The sequence below is a fragment of the Paroedura picta genome, chromosome 15, assembly GCF_049243985.1.
Source record: "Paroedura picta isolate Pp20150507F chromosome 15, Ppicta_v3.0, whole genome shotgun sequence".
Lineage (NCBI taxonomy): Eukaryota > Metazoa > Chordata > Lepidosauria > Squamata > Gekkonidae > Paroedura > Paroedura picta.
This window is the reverse complement of record NC_135383.1, coordinates 5099746-5117332: the sequence shown is the minus strand read 5'-3', so window position 1 is coordinate 5117332 and position 17587 is coordinate 5099746. Positions and strand designations below refer to the sequence as shown.

The window sequence follows — 17587 nt, the reverse complement described above, 5'->3', positions numbered from 1 at the left end:
GAGGTAGCGCGTGGCCACTGCGGTTGCCATGGCAAGGTACATGTTTTTATTATGAACGCTATAAATAGCCATCTCATTTGTTGGCCAAGAACGTAAGTGAGAGATGCTCCAGTCCGACAGGTGCTCCGGTCAACGCCACAAAAGAGTTGCGCGGCTGTTTACCAAGAGCAAGCGGCGTTGAGGAGAAACTTAGCCAAGTACAGCACCGGGGGGCTCGTTTCTCATGTCTCCCCTTCCGGATGAACTCCGCTGTGTGGTTATTGCGGGGGGAGGGGACCCATCATAACTACCCACCTGGTCTTTTTTTGGGGGGGGGGGAGAGCAGGAGAGACTGAACTCAACATGGCTCCTGGCCTGCGTTTCAGGTAGGAAAAAAACAGTTTTGAGACTAGTTAAACTGATGTTACAATCAGCTATGAAAACTGGTCGCTCAGCACTTAAGCAAAATTAAATGGCAGGCCTTCAGGGGAAGGGCCTTCTCTGTGGTGGCACCTCCCCACCACCTGTTACTTATTTAAGAGAGCGTTTGTCACACAAATTTTCCCCCCTCCCCCCAATTTTTTAATGTAAAAAATAAGGGAGAAAATGTAGATTCATACTGGGTTTAATTTTAGGGTTAGGGTTAGCTTAAGTATGGTCCAGCATACTTCCTGAAGATCTCCAAGTCACGGTGGTAAAACCAGTACATTATTATCAGTACAATCTCATGTATGTTTTGCTACCTCTTAGGGTCAGAACTGAGCTCTCTGTCTGACACACACACACACACACACAGACATGCATGCACACGCCAGCCGTCTCCCATGCCGCCTTTGCACGCTCCCTGTTAGCGTTTGCGTGGTGCAGATTGACATCCTGTGATTCCACCAGAGGTGGGGGATCGATCGCCGCTGCATTGGATGCGGGTTCCGTTCCGGAGACCACTGCCCGCTAATTGAGGCCTTCAAGAAGAAGAAGAAGAAGAAGAAGAGTTGGTTCTTATATGCCGCTTTTCCCTACCCGAAGGAGGCTCAAAGCAGCTTACAGTCCCCTTCCCATTCCCACTCGGGAAGTCCAAGCAAAAAACCTCCAAAGACAGCCTTTTGGGTCGCAACCAGACTGCATCAACCCGCTGAGAAAGTGGGGAGGGGGGGAAACTCTACTAGCCCCCAGTCCTGGCACTCCCGCTAGGACCCAAGCGGAGAGTTTGGAATGCGACTCTCCCGGTGTCAGCCCGACCATTCCAGATTCACCGCCTCTTGTAAATCACATCAATGCTGCAGCAACATCTGCAGGAGATTTAACACAACTATTTGCTACAGAAACATTGGCCCAAAACCATCCCCTCTCCAGCGTTCGGAGACATTAACAAAAACAGCTTGCGTCCCGGCTCATGATCCTGCAAGGCTGGTATTGGGAACGAGGCCCCCTTACAACGGGTGGTATTCTTGCCAGAGGATGGGTTCTGAACTAAATGCCTATTAGGTAAAGGTAAAGGTACTCCCTGTGCAAGCACCGGGTCATGTCTGACCCTTGGGGTGACGTCTTCTAGCGTTTTCATGGCAGACTCAATACGGGGTGGTTTGCCAGTGCTTCAGACAGCATGTCAGCTGCCTTACCACCCTGCACCACAAGAGGCTCTAAAAAATGCCTATTAGGAACCGATTTTGGTTCTCGCAGTTCTTCCAAGCGTCACGTCCCCAGAGACGGTGGCAACCTAGGCGGCCGAGCTGATTCCTTCTTGCTCTTTCATTGCCTTTTCCATTCCGGTTCCCACCACCAAAAACACAGCATGGGGACGTTTAAAAAATATATATATATATTATCCTTTTAAATTAAAAAAACCCTAAAATAAAATATACACATATATTATCAGCGAACACCTGCAGAAGATGACACGGTTTGAGAAAATTGTTGGAACCCGTCCTCCCCTTTGGAACAGGGCTGTTTTTCTTTCCCCTCCTAAATACTTCCAAAAAAGAAAAAAGGAAGAAAACCGCCAGAGGGAAGGTGGTGGCGGGAGCCATAGCTGTGGCTTCCTCGGAGCCATAAATTTTCTTTCATAAGCCATTCCTTTCCTTTTACGCCTTCCAGTTTTATTTTTTTGGTCTGGGCTGAGCTTTCGAGGCGGGAAAAGTTCGTTCCTTTCCCCTTGGCTCCGTCCTCGCTCCCCGCGTTTTAACAATGGAATCTTACAGTCACCAGCTCCGTTTGCCAGAGGCAGGCTCCAATCTGCGCAAAAACGCTTGGCCAGGGCGAGGAGAAAGGGGGGGAGCTGACATCCGATCCCTGCGGTCGGAGAACTCCCTTCCCATCCTCTCGCCATGCCCGAGAGTAGACTTCAGGAAGGAACAGCAAGACAACATGTTTAACCGAGAGCTCGGAGGTAGGACTTCTATCGCTCACACGCATCCGTCCCAAAAGCAGAGACCGTGGCGGGAAATCGGGAAAGAGAGAAAGCCCACAAAGTCATCCCCCACCTCCCTTCCCTTGACGCCAGCTTGATCCGGGAGAAGATTCTCCGGAGATTCACGCAGCATTACACTTTAATCGCCAAGACCTGGGCCTGTTCCCCGCCCGCTAAGTAATGTATTTTCGATGCACGTTAGAAGTCGATTTTCCTGTTCCGCACAGGGAAATCCAGCTGCGAAAGCACATTATCCGGTGAGCGTGGAATGGATAGGCCAGGCTGGTCCTAATCTCATCGGATCTCGGAAGCTAAGCAAGGTCGGTCTGGGTTACCGCTTGGATGGGAGACCTGAGAAGTTTTGCAAACCAGCTCTGAATGTGTCCTGCCTTGAAAACTCTCCACTGTTGATGGCACACACGCAAATAGTTGGAATCACTTATCAGAAGGAAAGGTGTCCGTGTCTTTACAGAAAGCACCTTAGGAAATTTACATTCGGACACAAACCACCTCGTTCTGCATAAGAACAGCCCTGCTGGATCAGACCAGTGGTGGTCCTTCTAATCCAGCCTCCTACCTCACCCTGTGGCCAACCAGTTCTTCTGGATGGCCAACAACAGGGCACAGAGGCCAAGGCCTCCCCCCCCCCCCGAAGGTGCCTTCTAGCACTGCAAAGCAAAGCCTGGCTGCCCCTGAATGTGGAGGTTCAACATCAGATTTCTTTTTTTTAATTCCCCACCCAGGCCATTTGAGGGGTTTCGTGTCACCCACAAGGAAGGGCCACCGATGCCAGCCACCGCCGCATGACCTGAAAGCAGCAATGAGCAAGCACCCTTGGCACAATTTGGAAACAGGCTTGGCAAACCGAGCAGTTTGGAGGGAGCGGGGCGGGGGGGGGGGGTGTTTGTTTTTTAAGAGGAAAGAAACTTGGTTGGGTTTTTTTTCTGCCTGAGCCCAGCGTCTAACTGTTCCATGTATTTAATTATTCAGAAGACTTTTTCCCACACTTCTGTCGTACAGGGGAGCCTCACAACTTGAAACTGGAACAGGATAAAATTTATAAAGCAGATTACCGAAAGAAGAAAAGAAATGGAAAACAGCGACCAGCAGCAGTGCACAAACAATATGTGGATGTGCATGTGTGTTTTTTAAAAAATCAAGTTTTTAAACCATGGCTGTCAGTGTTAATGTTCGCAGTTGGCGTTAGAAGCGACAGTCCGCCATATGAAGTCTGCTGAGTGACCTCCGACCAGTCACAGTTCTCTCCGAACTCTGCCCCACCTGCCTCCCAAAGTGTCTGTTGTGGAGAGAAAAAGGGAAAGGCGACAGTATGCCACTTTGAGACAAAGTTGAGAAAAGCTGGGTATAAAACCTGCTTTTCTTCTTCCTGGGCTGCCAGAGATCTTTTCAGGCCATTAAAAGAAAAATCAGTAAATGCTTTTTCAGGCTATAGCATAATAATGTTATGCCATCCTCTAACCACCATCTAATAATTCCCAGCTGTCATTCTGGCTGTTCATCTCCACAATGAAAAGGACTAGAAGCTTACTTAAAAAAAAAATAAGCAATTCAGAGGAACTAGGGGATCATGGCAATAGGTTATAGCATTCTAAGTGCTATAACACAACAGCAGTTGTGATTTTTTTTTAAACCTGTAAAAAACATCCATTGTCACAGCAAGGAAACAGTGCGCAGGAAGTGGCAGCTGACAGGGGAAGACATGCCCTGTCTTCTGATTTGCCACAGGGCTGACGGGTAAACATAGGATCCCTCTCTAGCCGCCTGCTCCAGAACTTGCTCCGTCACTGACATTTATTTTGTCAGATGGCGCACAGATGAGACTGTAGCAATAATACCAATAAAACTTGCATGCTCTAATCAGGAGAAGTCGATTGAGCCAAAGTTATCTCCCGATCTACAGCATGCTTTTTTTTTAAAAGCCTTTGGCGGGCTGTCAGAAAGCCCAGAGATGTGATGGAGTAATATATGCGCTCCAAAAAAAAAAAAAAAATTCTGCGCCAAGAAAGGGCAAATGGCTTTTCACAGTTGAGCTTGGCCCACAGAGAACCTGCTTTTCATTTCAATGAGGTTGGCCAGGAATGCTGTTCTCCTTCCTGCTCCTTGGGTGGACTCCCAAAAACAGGGCCGCTTCTCAGAAATGCATAGGTATTTGCGAAGCTAATTGCTACCTGTTCCATGAGAGTCATGGCCCCAAGGTAGAAAATTGTGAGTGCTTTGGAAAGGGCCGGAGCCAGAAATTCACCTCCAGCTGCATCCAGCTATAATGTTGTTCCCCTTATAAGGCTATCTTTCCTTCCCTCGAAGAAAGCAGTCCAGCCTTTCGAGTTTGAGTCATACGGAGCCGGTTGCTCTGCTGCAAGTCTTCTTGCTTGACTGCGTTTTCCCAGCCCTGTGCTCTGTGGCAGAGAGGAGGCCATTTTGGGATGCTCAGAAAACACCGCATGGACAGAGCAGCAGAGGATGGCTATGGTGCGTCTAGACCCATGGCCTTTGCAGTTTCCCTCCACTGTGCCACTAGAGCAGGGGTAGTCAAACTGCGGCCCTCCAGATGTCATGGACTACAATTCCCAAGAGCCCCTGCCAGCATTCGCTGGCAGGGGCTCCTGGGAATTGTAGTCCATGGACACCTGGAGGGCCGCAGTTTGACTAACCCTGCACTAGAGGGCCTGCGGAGGGGCTATTACAGGGGTGGCCAAACTGCGGCTTCCCAGATGTCCATGGACTGCAATCCCCACGAGCACGTGCTGGCAGGGGCTCCTGGGAATTGTAGTCCAATAAAGTTACAACGCTCTCTTGCCACAACCGTCGGACAAGCAGCCACCGGGAAGGTTTTTAGATTACGGAAATACCATTGGCTGCCAAGTCAGGGTGCGGAATGTCTGAAATTTAAAAGCCAGCATGAGGGCCATTCATGGACCTTCCACCATCTTGCCTTCGTACGATCCCTTGGCAAGTCGCTCAGTCTTCGGCGCAGCTCCCCTTTCCCCCCTCCGCACCTGCAGTGTGAGGAGAATAACACTGAACAACCTTATAGGGCTGTTGAAAAGATTACTGTGATCATGCCTGCGAAGTGCTTCAAACCCCCTTTAAAACACGGGTTGAATGCTGAGTAGGGTTCTCAACCAGGTAGAAGGGCTCTTGCCTCTGTAGTCCTGTCTCTTTCTTGGCTCCGTTTCATAATGAGCATTATCACTGCTTTTGAAGAGGAGGCCTCATTGAACCCAAAGCTCTTGTGGGATCTTCAAGATCAGAACGGGACTGAGTGAAGAGGGTACATAGAACCGAAGAGTGGCATCCTAAGCAGAGATTCACCCTTCCAAACCCATGATTATCAGTGGAGCTTGAAGGGTGTAAGCATTAAGAAGAGAGCAAAGAGATGTTTGTTTGTTTTTAAATCCCCCAAAGCAGCTCACGATCACCTTTCCTTCCTCTCCCCACTCTGAGAGGTAGGTGAGGCTCTGGGAGAACTATGACTGGCCCAAATCACTCAGCTGGCTTCAGTTGCCTCAAAGCAGCTTACAATCGCCTTCCTTTCCTCTCTCCACGACAGGTTCCCCATGAGGTAGGTGAGGCTGAGAGAGCTCGGAGAGAACTGTGACCGGCCCAAGGTCACCCAGGTGGCCCCATGAATCTCAGGGCACCTTTAATTTCCTTCCCTCCCACGCCCCACAATTCAGCTAAACTGGTTGATTGCGGCAAGTGATCACTAACGTGGCGTTCAGTTCACTCTTCAGAAGTAAACTGGAATTGTATCCGTTTTTTTATACTGCTGTCCATGGGACTTTCCCAATAATGGTCTTATGTATTTATTAGGGTTAACAAATTTAAAAATGATGAAACCAGAAAATTGGGCCAAGGTGGAGATGGCGAGAGCACCTGATACAGCCAAGTAGCCCACGAGGGCCGAGACCACCCTAGCCACATGCCTCCCCTAGGGGCCGGGCTCTCTCCCCTTAGGAAAAGTTCCTTTGAGTTTTTCTTCTCACCGGTTGCCAGCCTGGAAGTCCTCCTGTGCATTTCTTGAGTTGCCATGGATATTAATGGTTTTCTAGTGTGTGGGTACATCTTCAAAACGAAACTCGGTAGTAGGGGGAAAAGACACGGAGAGGGGGTGTTGTGTGGGGAGGTTGCTTGCCACAGTTCGTTCTCCTCATAAAACCCCAGCTTGGCTTGGGTTTTTTCCCCCTTTTTCCCCCCCTTCGCCATTGACAGAAGAGAAGAATTGAGCATGTGCGTGTGCACGCGCATGTGTGCGCGCGCGCGCATGTGCACGTACATGGAGAGGGGGGAAATGTGTTGAGAAAAAAATCTCCTTCACATCCGGCCTGGGCTCTTTCCTCCCCCCCCCCCCCGGTCGGTCCGCGCGTTATATAAGCCGAGACATGGAAAAGCATTTCTGCGGCCATCTCTCGCTGACATATTTTAACCTCCTCAAAGGGCGGAGGGGAAGCGGGAGAGCCTGTCCTATCGTGTTTCAAGTATCCTCGCATTCTTCCCATGTACCACTCTTGACGAAGCGCCCGCTCTGGTTTTCATTAGCAACCGATTTGCTTACGAATCATTGTTTTGGACGCTTTCAGGGGCCTCCAAGGCGCCCTGGGTTTTCTTAAGGCCGCTGCGTTCGTATTCACTTGGCGGCGAATTTTTTGGGCTGGTGGGGGGTGGGGGGGGGAGAGGCTGGCAGGGAGTCCTCTTTCTCTCAATCAGCAGGTGATATCTCATTGGGTGGGTGAGTTCCATGAATCTACAAAAGCCATGTGTTTGGAGGGGCTTTCCCCTCCCTCCCTCCCTCTCTCTTCCTCCCCCTCTCCCTGGAACACTTCCCCCCCCCCCTCTTTAATTTAAACCATTCTCTTGTCAAACCCTTTATAGGTTGAGAAGTAGGAGTAGGGAGGGGCAAGGCTTGTTCTCTCGAAAGAAACGGGAAGCCCATGCTCTGCAAAGGATTCTGGCTGCAAATTAGAGGGGTGGGTTTGCCCCCCTTTTCTGTTTAAATGTACATGGGAGGAATACCAGAGATGCAGTGTGGGTGCTTTCCCACCACTGGAACAGTCTTTCGGAAGTGTGCTCTTCAGACTCTGAGCAAGACGCCATCCGCTCAAAAGCAGCATCCACCAGTGACCTGCATGTGCGAACGGACCCCAGATGCTTCGGTCCGAACATTCGCGCGATCTCAGAGCCCTTCCCTTCGTTCCTTCGTTGGGTTTGTGTGTTACCCCCCCCCCCCCGCCCCCGTGAGCCGTTTCAATTCGCCCATTTTTCGTTGCCAGCGTTCCCAGTTTTTGTGCGTCCCTTTTGATCTGCCTTTTAAGCAGTTTTTGTATGCAGTTCGTGTGCAATTAAAGTAACATTAACAGTTGACCAGAATTCTGCTCAGGGAAACAGAAGACGGTATGCTAATACAGGGTCGTGGGTTCGGCTTGCCCATGGGAGAAGCAACAGCAAAGCAGGCTGGGGTTTTGCAAGTCAAGAGAATGCAGGGGTGGTATTCAGAAGTCCCCGACCACCGGCACCACTGCTGTTGGTGGCATCTAGATTGAGATTAAAGAGCCTCTTGTGGCGCAGAGTGGTAAGGCAGCCGTCTGAAAGCTGTGCCCATGAGGCTGGGAGTTCGATCCCAGCAGCCGGCTCAAGGTCGACTCAGCCTTCCATCCTTCCGAGGTCGGTAAAATGAGTACCCAGCTTGCTGGGGGGTAAACGGTAATGACTGGGGAAGGCACTGGCAAACCACCCCGTATTGAGTCTAGAGGGCGTCACCCCAAGGGTCAGACATGACTCGGTGCTTGCACAGGGGATACCTTTACCTTTTACTAGGTTGAGAAGCCTCTGACATATTTCCTGCCAGGGATTAGTCATCAGTTGGGGATAGGTAAGTCCACAACCCTCAACAACTTTGGGAACAACACTTTGTGACTTCTTGAAGCCCGGTAGGGCATGCTGATTGGTTGATTGACTGCCATTCTTGGTCCAGCCAGCTCATGGTGGTTTAAAGCAAATTAAAATACAAACCCCACAGCACCCGTAAAACCCCAACCCTCTAGTCTAACCCTTCTCCCTTCCTGCCAGACTCAATGGACCCTTCCAGCCACATGCATCCGGGGGGGGGGGGGTGCTCAGAGAACTCAACAGATCTACCTTGTCCTGTTGTTAGTTGCGAAGTCATGTCCGACCCATTGCGGCCAGGCATTTCTGGGACACCCACACGCAGAGAAGGAAGACAAAGCCCCTTCCGATCTCTCAAAGCAACAAAGTGTGTTCACTCTGGACCAAACCCAGGATTATCACTGACTGAAGAAGGCTGTGCCTCTCTCGAGATAAGCGGATAAGAACAGGCCCGATTTGAAGGTAGGGAAGTGGCAGGCCGGGAGGAAAGTTAAAACAAATACTTTGGATTTATGTGCAAATAAATGTTAACATGTGAAGATCTCAGTCCAACAGCAAGAGCTAAGTGAATGCCAAATGGATCTTCTGACTTCAAGGGCTAAGAGAGCATCAGGAATCCATTTGTATCGTCTCCCGGAAAGGAAGAAGCAGACTATCTCCTCAATGTGTCAGTCTCTGTCTTTTTTTTTTCCTTTGTGTTTTAGCCAATTTGACGTGGAAGACAGACAAACCTACGAGTTACATCCTTGGTCCACTGTGGTGCACCAGTTAGGGAACCACTGAAATGGCGGAAGAAGAGGAAACCATAGATGACACCTTGGAGGAAGGGTAGGATAAAAATGTAACAGACAAAATTCTTTGGACAAATTCCAGAACTTAAAGCAGATTTTTAATTTGCTTTTGCTGGTGCGGCTTTGATCCAAGAAGAGAATTTCTCCCCGGAATTAAGTATCTTCAGAGCTGGAAAGGAAAATAGCCATTCTACACCATCAAAAGCTTTTTTTTCCCTACCTCTCCAGAATTAACCTCTAAAAATATCACTAGCTATTCCTGTTGGCTTTCTTTGCATAATTCATCATATTTATAGGTTTTCTGATGTTATCTTTCCGTTGATGCTGTGCCAAAAAGCCTGCTTTATCTAGGTGAATGAATTTATGATTAACTAATTCAACATTTATTTATCATACCACGTGTGTTGTGGAGAACCCAGGACTGTCTGGCAGCTAGACAAGGGATCTTTGGAGGTGCTGTGTCATTTCCTTCTTCAGCATCATGACCTCTAGTGTCCCTAGATTGACCAGCCTTGGAATAAGACAGTTGAACATACTTAGGTAAGGAATGAGGATAGGTTCATAAGGGAACAGGTTGTGCTTCATATACATGGCCTTGGGGTGCTTCACCCAGAAATACCAACCCAACCCAGCGATGGTGACCCTACCTTGCACTCACCGCAGCTGTGAGCACCATATGGAGAAGTATCTCCATGAAGAAGAAGCCCAACCCTATGAAAAGCCTTATATAAAAATACAAGGACACCTTCTTCAGAAGCAGGCCATCTAGCTTAGAATCGTCTACTCCAACCAACAACGGCAGTTCGCCAGGATCATCAAAGGGGGAGGATCTTCCTTTCACCTGTTACCTGAGATCCTTTCACCAGGGGACATCCGGGGGGAGCTTTTTGGATGTGACGTGCACTTCACCGCCTAGCAACGCCTCCTTGTAAAGTCAAGCCTGACCTCATCACTGAGATGCTGGAGCTTCAAACTGGATGAAAAGAACCTTAAGACTGTAAAGCTGTAGGCGGAAAACGCAACCAAGAACTCTCCGGTTGGGTAGAGGGATTATGTGTTCGCTGCAGTGCTCCGAAGGAGGAGGGGGGGAGGAAGGAGAAAAGAAACCATCATTTCCTCTTTTCCTTCTATTTACCAATTAAAAATAGTTCCATCAGAGAGGCTTCCCAAGATGTTTAGGCGTGCGATCACACACACACACACACACAGAGGAAACATCTGGCGGGCAGAAGGACGGTGTCAGCAGACAGCAGCAATTATACCCAGCCTGAACAACAACTTAATTACTGACGAGGGCAGCTCAGAAAGGGATCTACTCTCAGCCGCACAAAACACGCTGCCTGAATCCGTCCCTTCGGGGAAATTAAACCTGTTTCCCCAAAATAAAACGGTCGGCAACCAAATCTGGCCACAGTGTGGGGGTGGGTGGGGGGTGCAGCTTTAGGAAGACGTATCAAATGGAACCAGGCATTGCCTTGATTTGTCTAGCCCAGAATCCTCTTCTTCTGAGCAGCAGCAGGCCCACGAAGCCCCAGGTGAAATCCTGGGCTCCTTGTTCTCGGGGGGCCATCTATGGGCAAGGCATGGCCTCCGCCCACGGACTCCGGACGCTCTCCTAAGCAGGCACAGGACCACGCGCCTTAGCCCAGCTGTCTGTCTTAGTTGCTGCTGTTGTCGTCAGCCATTCCAACTAAGGACCTTACATGTGCAAAGCACACGTCTTGCCTCTGAGGCAGGAACCCCTTCTCTGAGATGGCGCAAAAGGCGATGGGCAGAGAAAACCTCCAGCCATCAGACGGCATTACAAAGTCTTGCGGAGGCCTTGGGGGAGAATATTCTATCCATTCGGAAGGCTTCAACTTGGGCCCATTTTTAGAGGAAGCCTGAACTGCACAGCTAAGATTGGGCATCACGAAAGATCCAGCAGGCAGCCAGAGGCCAGCCTCAACAGAAATGTCCCTCCGTCATTATGGGTGAGCAGCTACCTTTGTCTGAAGCCCCTCCCGCACTTCGCAAGAGCGTTGAAGGCCATGGATTTTAATAGGCACGCAGGAAAACTCTGGGTAACCATTAAACTCAATTGTGGAACTTTCTGACATCCCGGTCTCCTGACGTCATTTGGGAGCGTTCTTCTAAGCCAGCAGCCCTGGGAAGGCAGTCAACAATAAAACTTTTCCTAATTTTCTTCCACTTTGCGGCCACCGAGAGCGGAAGCGGGGCCGGGAATTTACGGGGCAAAACTAACTGCGGAGCTCCGAACAAGTTCTCACCAGGGTGGTCGGTCTGTGCTCACGCGAGGCCGCAGCGGACGTCCAGTGGGGACCCCGTGATCGAATGTTTCTCCATACTAAGGACGTGAGCATGAGAGGGGAGAAAGATAATTCGAACTCTTCCCCCTCCGGCCTGACATTCTCGTTTTCTCCCTGTTGTGGGTATTTTTCATTGAGAGGCACGTGAGTCTTGGAAGTCCAGGACTCCAGCTCCCACCTGGGGGTAGACAGTCCTGCCTCCTAGTAAGTTTTGCCACCCAGAAGTTTTATGGGCCTCCCTCTACCTTCTCCTTCTCGGCTCTCCTTACCTGATGTCATCTCCATTCTGGGGTACCTGGCAGAAGGTGCAAAGGGGGTGAGGATGAGTTTTGGGGTTTTTTGTTTGTTTGTTTTTTACTGTGTTTTGTTATTTTATTATTGCAATTTCTTTTATTGAGTGTGTTGCATTGTTGTGCAGCATAAAGAGTAAATATGCATTAATTCAGAGGCTGGTTAGCCGTCGCAGTGCAAATCTGGCTCTTTGGGTGGGCGATTTGGGAGGCAACCGACATCCGTAGCCGATGGTCCCGATCCTCCCGTTCCCGCTGTCATTTTTGACTAGGCCGCCTACCAAGACCCTCCCAACTTCTTCGTGTCTGCCGGAAACAAGGAGGCTTTTTGCCCTCCCCTACTTGGGGTGGGGGGGCAGGGGGGGTGGAATCAAGCAACCTTGGCATATGTGGTTTTCACATTTTGGGAGGAGGAGAAGCCAGCCCCAGGCCCGGCAGCTCGAGGGCTTCCCGAATCAAGGCCTATTCTTCCCTGCAAAGCAAGCTAATTGTCCACAAACGCCACCGCCACCCGGGCCGTGCGGGCCAATTATCTCCTAAGCAGCGGCAATAGAGACGACTCAACAGCTGGCAAGCCGCCTGGTTTCCTGATTCCGGCATCTGAGCCATTAACGTTACGGATGGAGAGTTCGGATGCGGGGGGGGGGGGGGGGGGGCAGGGCGGGCGTTCTGAGAAGCCTATCCAGCTGGGAGGGAAGAGAGAGAGAGAGAATGAGAAGGGGAAGCATCACAGAACAGTAGGGGGCTGGGTTGTGTGTGTGTGTGGGGGGGGGAGGCGAGAGAGCTTTGGCAAGCCCCCGGCCGCTTGTTTGATTTCCTTTCCAAAGCAAAGAGTCAGCACAGAACCCAAAGAAGCAGCTTCTCTCCGGGAAGAGCCAGCCAAGGCTCCGTGCCTTTTGATGTGTCTCAAAAGCCCCCCCCCCCGCCCGATAAAGAAACAAGAAACAAAGAGCCTGACTGCCAAGCATGGAAGTGGCAGCAAAGTTTGAGCCGGATTCCAAAAGGGGAGGGGTGGGCAGTCAGCCCCGGGCCCTCTTCCAGGCCTGGCGCGAGAAATCCTCTGCTCGACAGGAGGCACCAAGGTTGAAACCCTGGAAGCCTTCCCTTGGCAAGAGCCCCGGTGGGAGGGGGGGAGGAGGCAGCTGGTTATGGGCCCGGTCAAGGCCAGGGAGGGGGGGATGTTTCTTCCAAGCCCTGCTTTCTCGCCTCACCTTCACTCCAGGCCTGGCGATATTTAAGGAGTTTGTTTCCGGCGTTCTGTCCTCCGGTTTTCACCTGTGCCTCGATGTCTTGGTGCACCAAGCCGAGATTTGCCACCCAGGGTGGGGCCCAGAGATCAACTTGGAAAACTTGGTGCCATCTCTTTTTAAAGCGCCAGCTCCATTTTCTCATGAGTTCCCAAGAAGCGACACACACCTCCCTTGGCCTTCCCATTTCCCGTCAGGCATAAGGCCCGTAGTCTGCCCAGCCAGCTCCGGGCTCCACTAGCTGGGGCTTGGCTCCTCCCCTTTTATATGTGCTTATGGGTGGCAGAGAAGGGGAATGCCACCCACCATATTTGCCCCCCTTCCCTACTAGATGGCAAATACAACCAGGGAGGTCCAGACGTCAGGGGTCTGCATCCTTTTTGAGCCTGTGAGCCCCTTTGGAATTTTGAAAGGGAGTTACGAGTGCCACTCCAAAATGGCTGCCAGAGGAGGCGGAGCCAAAATGAAACATCCCTCCTTACTTTGAAAAAGAATTGTGCGGCAGCCATGCTGAACGGCTTACTCTCACGGTCAAGACGATGATCCATCAGTCTTGGTATTAGCTGTACTTCGATTGGAGGCAAAGAGACAGTGGGTGGGGAATAGAATCACACAAAGATCATGGGAAGCTTGCCCTCCTGACTTCCAATGGCCGTGGGCACTATCACAGTGGTTGAAAACGTCAATAATATAAACGAAGACGCCCAATAACAGAAGGCACCAGGGGAATCGCTGCTGAGCACCGTAGCACCCTTGGGTGCCACGTTAGGGACCCCCAAGCTACGCAGAAGCAAGAGAAGAGAAAGTGGCCTTGACCAAGCTAGCAGGATGTGGAACAGCAGTATGGTTGTCAGGGCAGATCCTCCTCACCATGGATCTAGGCACCGCGGTCAGGTTCATGGACCCAGTGATGGCTGCTGTTCTTGTAACAAGGATGGGCACCATTGCCGTACCCAGTGTAAGGGGACTTCCGTTATTGGCTCAGGATGCCACAATCTCTGAAGAGAGCAGAGGGACCAAGTAATCTGGATCACAGCTGACTTTTGACAACCCCGTAGGGCAACGGTGGCTCTCCAGATGTCCACGGACTACAATTCTCATGGGAATTGTCGTCCTTGGGCATCTGGAGAGCCAGAGTTTGGCGCCCCCAGCTGTAGGGTTTTCTAGCCAAGAGAATTTCAGCGGTGGTTTGCCTGCCTCCACTGAGCAACCCTGAATGGCTGTGTAGAAAGTTTTTTTTTTTTTTTTAATGAAATGAGCATTTCAAGCAATGTTCGGCGGCTACAATCGTATAAAAAAATCTAACATCAGAGCATGTAAAGGAAGAGGAGTATTCTGATGTTCAAATCAAATGGAACCAGTTGAAAGGCGACGGATAAAAGCAGGGGGAAACGAACATGTAGGGCCGAGAAGGAGAAAGACAAGAAGGGCAAGATAGTCGGAGAAATAGCTGATTTGACAAAACAGAGAAGGTTTTAAAACTTTGCAAGATAAGAAGGGGGGGGGGAGGCAGGATTATAAGAGATTAAACCATCTAATTACCAAAAAGGCCAAAGAGGGATGGCTGGAAGAGTGCGGTGACACCACGGAAGAATTAATGAACGCAGGAGAGTAGAGAAGGCCCATCACGTTATGAAAAATATGAATGGCGAGGACAGCATTCACGGCTAATAGGCAAGAACAAGGAACATTGGCCAGGGGCCAGAGAGCCACTTTCAGGGTACCTGAGAACTCCGTCACAGTCAGAGGGATCTTTTTGTTCATGCTTGAACTGCACAAAACAATGTGAACACTTTTTGGAAATCCTCCTACTTTCCCCCCTCCCCCTAATTATTTTGGTTTTTGTTTCGGAAGATCTGGCCCGTTAGGTGACTATTCTGGCAACCAAACGTTCCCTGTTTTGCGTGTGTGGGCCGTCGAGTCGCAACCTACGTAGACAACCCCACCGGGGGCTCCGTTGTCCTCCTGTGTGCAGCAGCCTGCATCTCGCATGGTGGGCTCCCATCCAAGTCCTAACCAGAGCTGACCCGGTTTCGCTTCCAAGATTTTGTTTTAATTTAAGTTTGGTTCGCACAAAGGAGAAGCAAGAAGCCAAGTGTGGACGTCCGGGTCAAAACAGTCGGAATGGAGACATCCCTAGTCGTCTCTTGATTTCACAAAATCCCCAAGCCTCAGGTCAATGCAGGATCAGCCTAAAGCATCCAGGATACGTATCTGTCCAGGGTTATGGTAACCATGTGTCCTGCCCTGGTACAATGGTACACTGGGGAGTGTTAGGGGGAGGAGGGCAAAGAAACTCTGCTCCCAACCCTTGGCACTGACACAACAGGTTGGCCAAGAAACCCATTCACCCTCTCCCCCTCTGGACCAGTTTGTACGATCGCAAAGCACGCCACCAGGAAAGTTTAATTATTGGGAAATGGAGCATTTCCTTGGGAACACTGATTTCATTTCCTTCCCTGGCATTTCTGGACAGCTTTCAGAATAAAAGCTTGGGTGTAGAGGAGGAACAATGGCACGGGGAGACCAGAAGGTGACTCCAGTTACAGAACCGGGTCGACCCTCGTCTTCTGATCCACCTAACCATTCCCTATCAATACCTGAGCTTTCTCAAGATGGTAACGTTGCCAACTCTGGGTTGGAGGATTCCTGGAGGTTTTGGGGGGCTGGAGTCTGGAGAGGGTGGGGGGTTTGAGGAGTCCAGGGACCTTAGCAGGGTCTGATGCCATAGAAGCCCCTCTCCAGGGGAACTGATCTCTGTAGACTGCAGATGAGCTGGAATTCCTGGAGAACCCTCTGCTGGACGTTGACAATTCTGTGAGGGTTAGACCAGGGGTAGTCCAACTGCGGCCCTCCAGATGTCCATGGACACAATTCCCAGGAGTTGTAGTCCATGGACATCTGGAGGGCCGCAGTTGGACTACCCCTGGGTTAGACTGATCAAGGTTAAGTAGAAAGGGTCTGTAGGGATAGAGGCCAGGAGCAGGCAGACACTTGTTGGAGGGGTGGCGGGGTACCATCCCGGCAGACGCTTGTAAGGTTCAGCCTCTCCCTCCTCCCCACTGTCTACGTGATGAATGCCAAGGGCCCCATGCCGTCAACGTTGCCTCGGTAATGGAATGCAAAGCAGGCAGGACCACGGCAGGCGCCTGGAGCTTCCAACGTCGACCTCATGTTGAGCAATGCAGGCAGGAATGGGGGGCGGGGAGGAAGGGGGGAAGCAGGAGGGCTTGCGGGGGACAAACAGCCAAGGGAAGGGGTCCTTGTGGGGCAGAATGAGACCCCGGGAGTCCTTGCAAGTTCTCTTCTGGCTCTCATATTTTAATTATTTATCCTTCCAATTATTTATTAACAAGGCCTGGAGACAGGCCGTAGTTCTTAACCGAGCAGAAGATGGTACACCGCGGTGGAGTTTTTGAAGGGCTGCTTATAAATTTTGCCGGTGGCTACGGAGCCCAGAGCGGGCCTGGCGGTTATCCCCTCGTCCATTTCACCCTCCCGACGATCCTGTAAGGCAGTTTAGATCGAGGAAGAACTATTGGGCCAAGGGCTCCCAGTGCCGTTCACGGCCAGAGGGTGAATTCGAACCTGAGGCTTCACGCTCAGAGGCAGAACACCAGTGATTGGAGGGCTGAAAGGCGGGAAGGGCGTTGACTTCCGTGCCTCTGCTTACAGGCTCCCCAGAGTGTCGCCGTAAGAAATCGGACGCTGCACTCAACGGACCTTGGGTCTAATCTGGCAGGGCTCTTCTGTCCGTACCTCAAGTAACTGGGGCAGGGCTGTCTTCCAAAGACCTTGGAGAGTCGCTGCCAGTCAGAGCCCGCAACGCTGAGCTAAGGCTATGTTCTGACTTGGTCTAAACGAAAGCATCCTCAAACGGACCAGATCGGGGCAACGGAACCTCCAGCGGAGAGCCAATCTCAAGCGCGTCTCCATCTCTCCGGCTAGCCCTCTGCAGTCCCCTTCCACGGCCATCTCCCCTCGACCCTTTAAACCTGAGCTTTGTGGGACACGGAAGAGCCAGCGGGTGGGGGGGGGCACCTCCTTCCTGTAGCCAACAGCTGCTGGGCTACCGGGGCGGAGGATCTGATTTCTGCCCCCCATGAAAAGCCTCATTGTCTCCAGCCAGGCCTGCGGAATATCAGCTTGCTGAGTGACAGTGAATGGAAGGGCAGCTGGAGAGGAGAGGAGAGGGCCCCGCTCGGAAAAACGTCAACGGCAGGCGGGAAGGGGTCGGGGTGCGGATCCGAGAGGACCAGAGGGGGCCCAAGAGGAAAGACTTCCTGGCCGGTAACTGAGAAAGGAATCTGTCTAACAGGCTTTCCCCCTCACAGGGGCATCCCTTTTCTTCTCAGGGCACCCGGGGCACAGCTGTTCCGTTGACGTTTTCGCGCCCGCGCTGCTCCCGGCCCGCCCGAAGCGGCCTCACTGCGGCCGGAGGGGGCCTGTAATCGAAAAGCAAAAACTATTAGCAAGGATAAGAACAAACTCTTGCCTCTGTCATTTCCTTCTCTCTTCGATTTTTATGCCACCCCTCGAGCAGGTCGTTTCGGGGCGGTGGACAATATTCGGCCCACGAACATCCGTTGCCTCACTTAAGAGAGCAAATTAAGCAATTCCGTAGAACTGATTTTAAACAGTTTGTCACCCAAAAAAACCC

At 51.1% G+C, this 17587-nt stretch overlaps 1 protein-coding gene across 6 annotated transcripts in view; it reads left to right on the top strand.

Annotated features, from left to right (window-relative positions):
• Window positions 1–17587, top strand: part of MORN1 (MORN repeat containing 1) — a 91256-nt gene that overhangs the window by 65109 nt on the left and 8560 nt on the right. For 2 of the 6 annotated variants that reach the window (XM_077312385.1, XM_077312393.1), the window contains one exon: window positions 8995–11835. The exons of 2 other annotated variants lie outside the window; for them this stretch is intronic. The gene's annotated coding sequence lies outside the window, so the exon portion shown is untranslated. Of the gene's footprint in view, window positions 1–3129; window positions 3278–3406; window positions 3556–8994; window positions 11836–17587 lie in introns of those variants that run through there. 2 more of the 6 variants (XM_077312388.1, XM_077312387.1) reach the window with 2 other exon arrangements.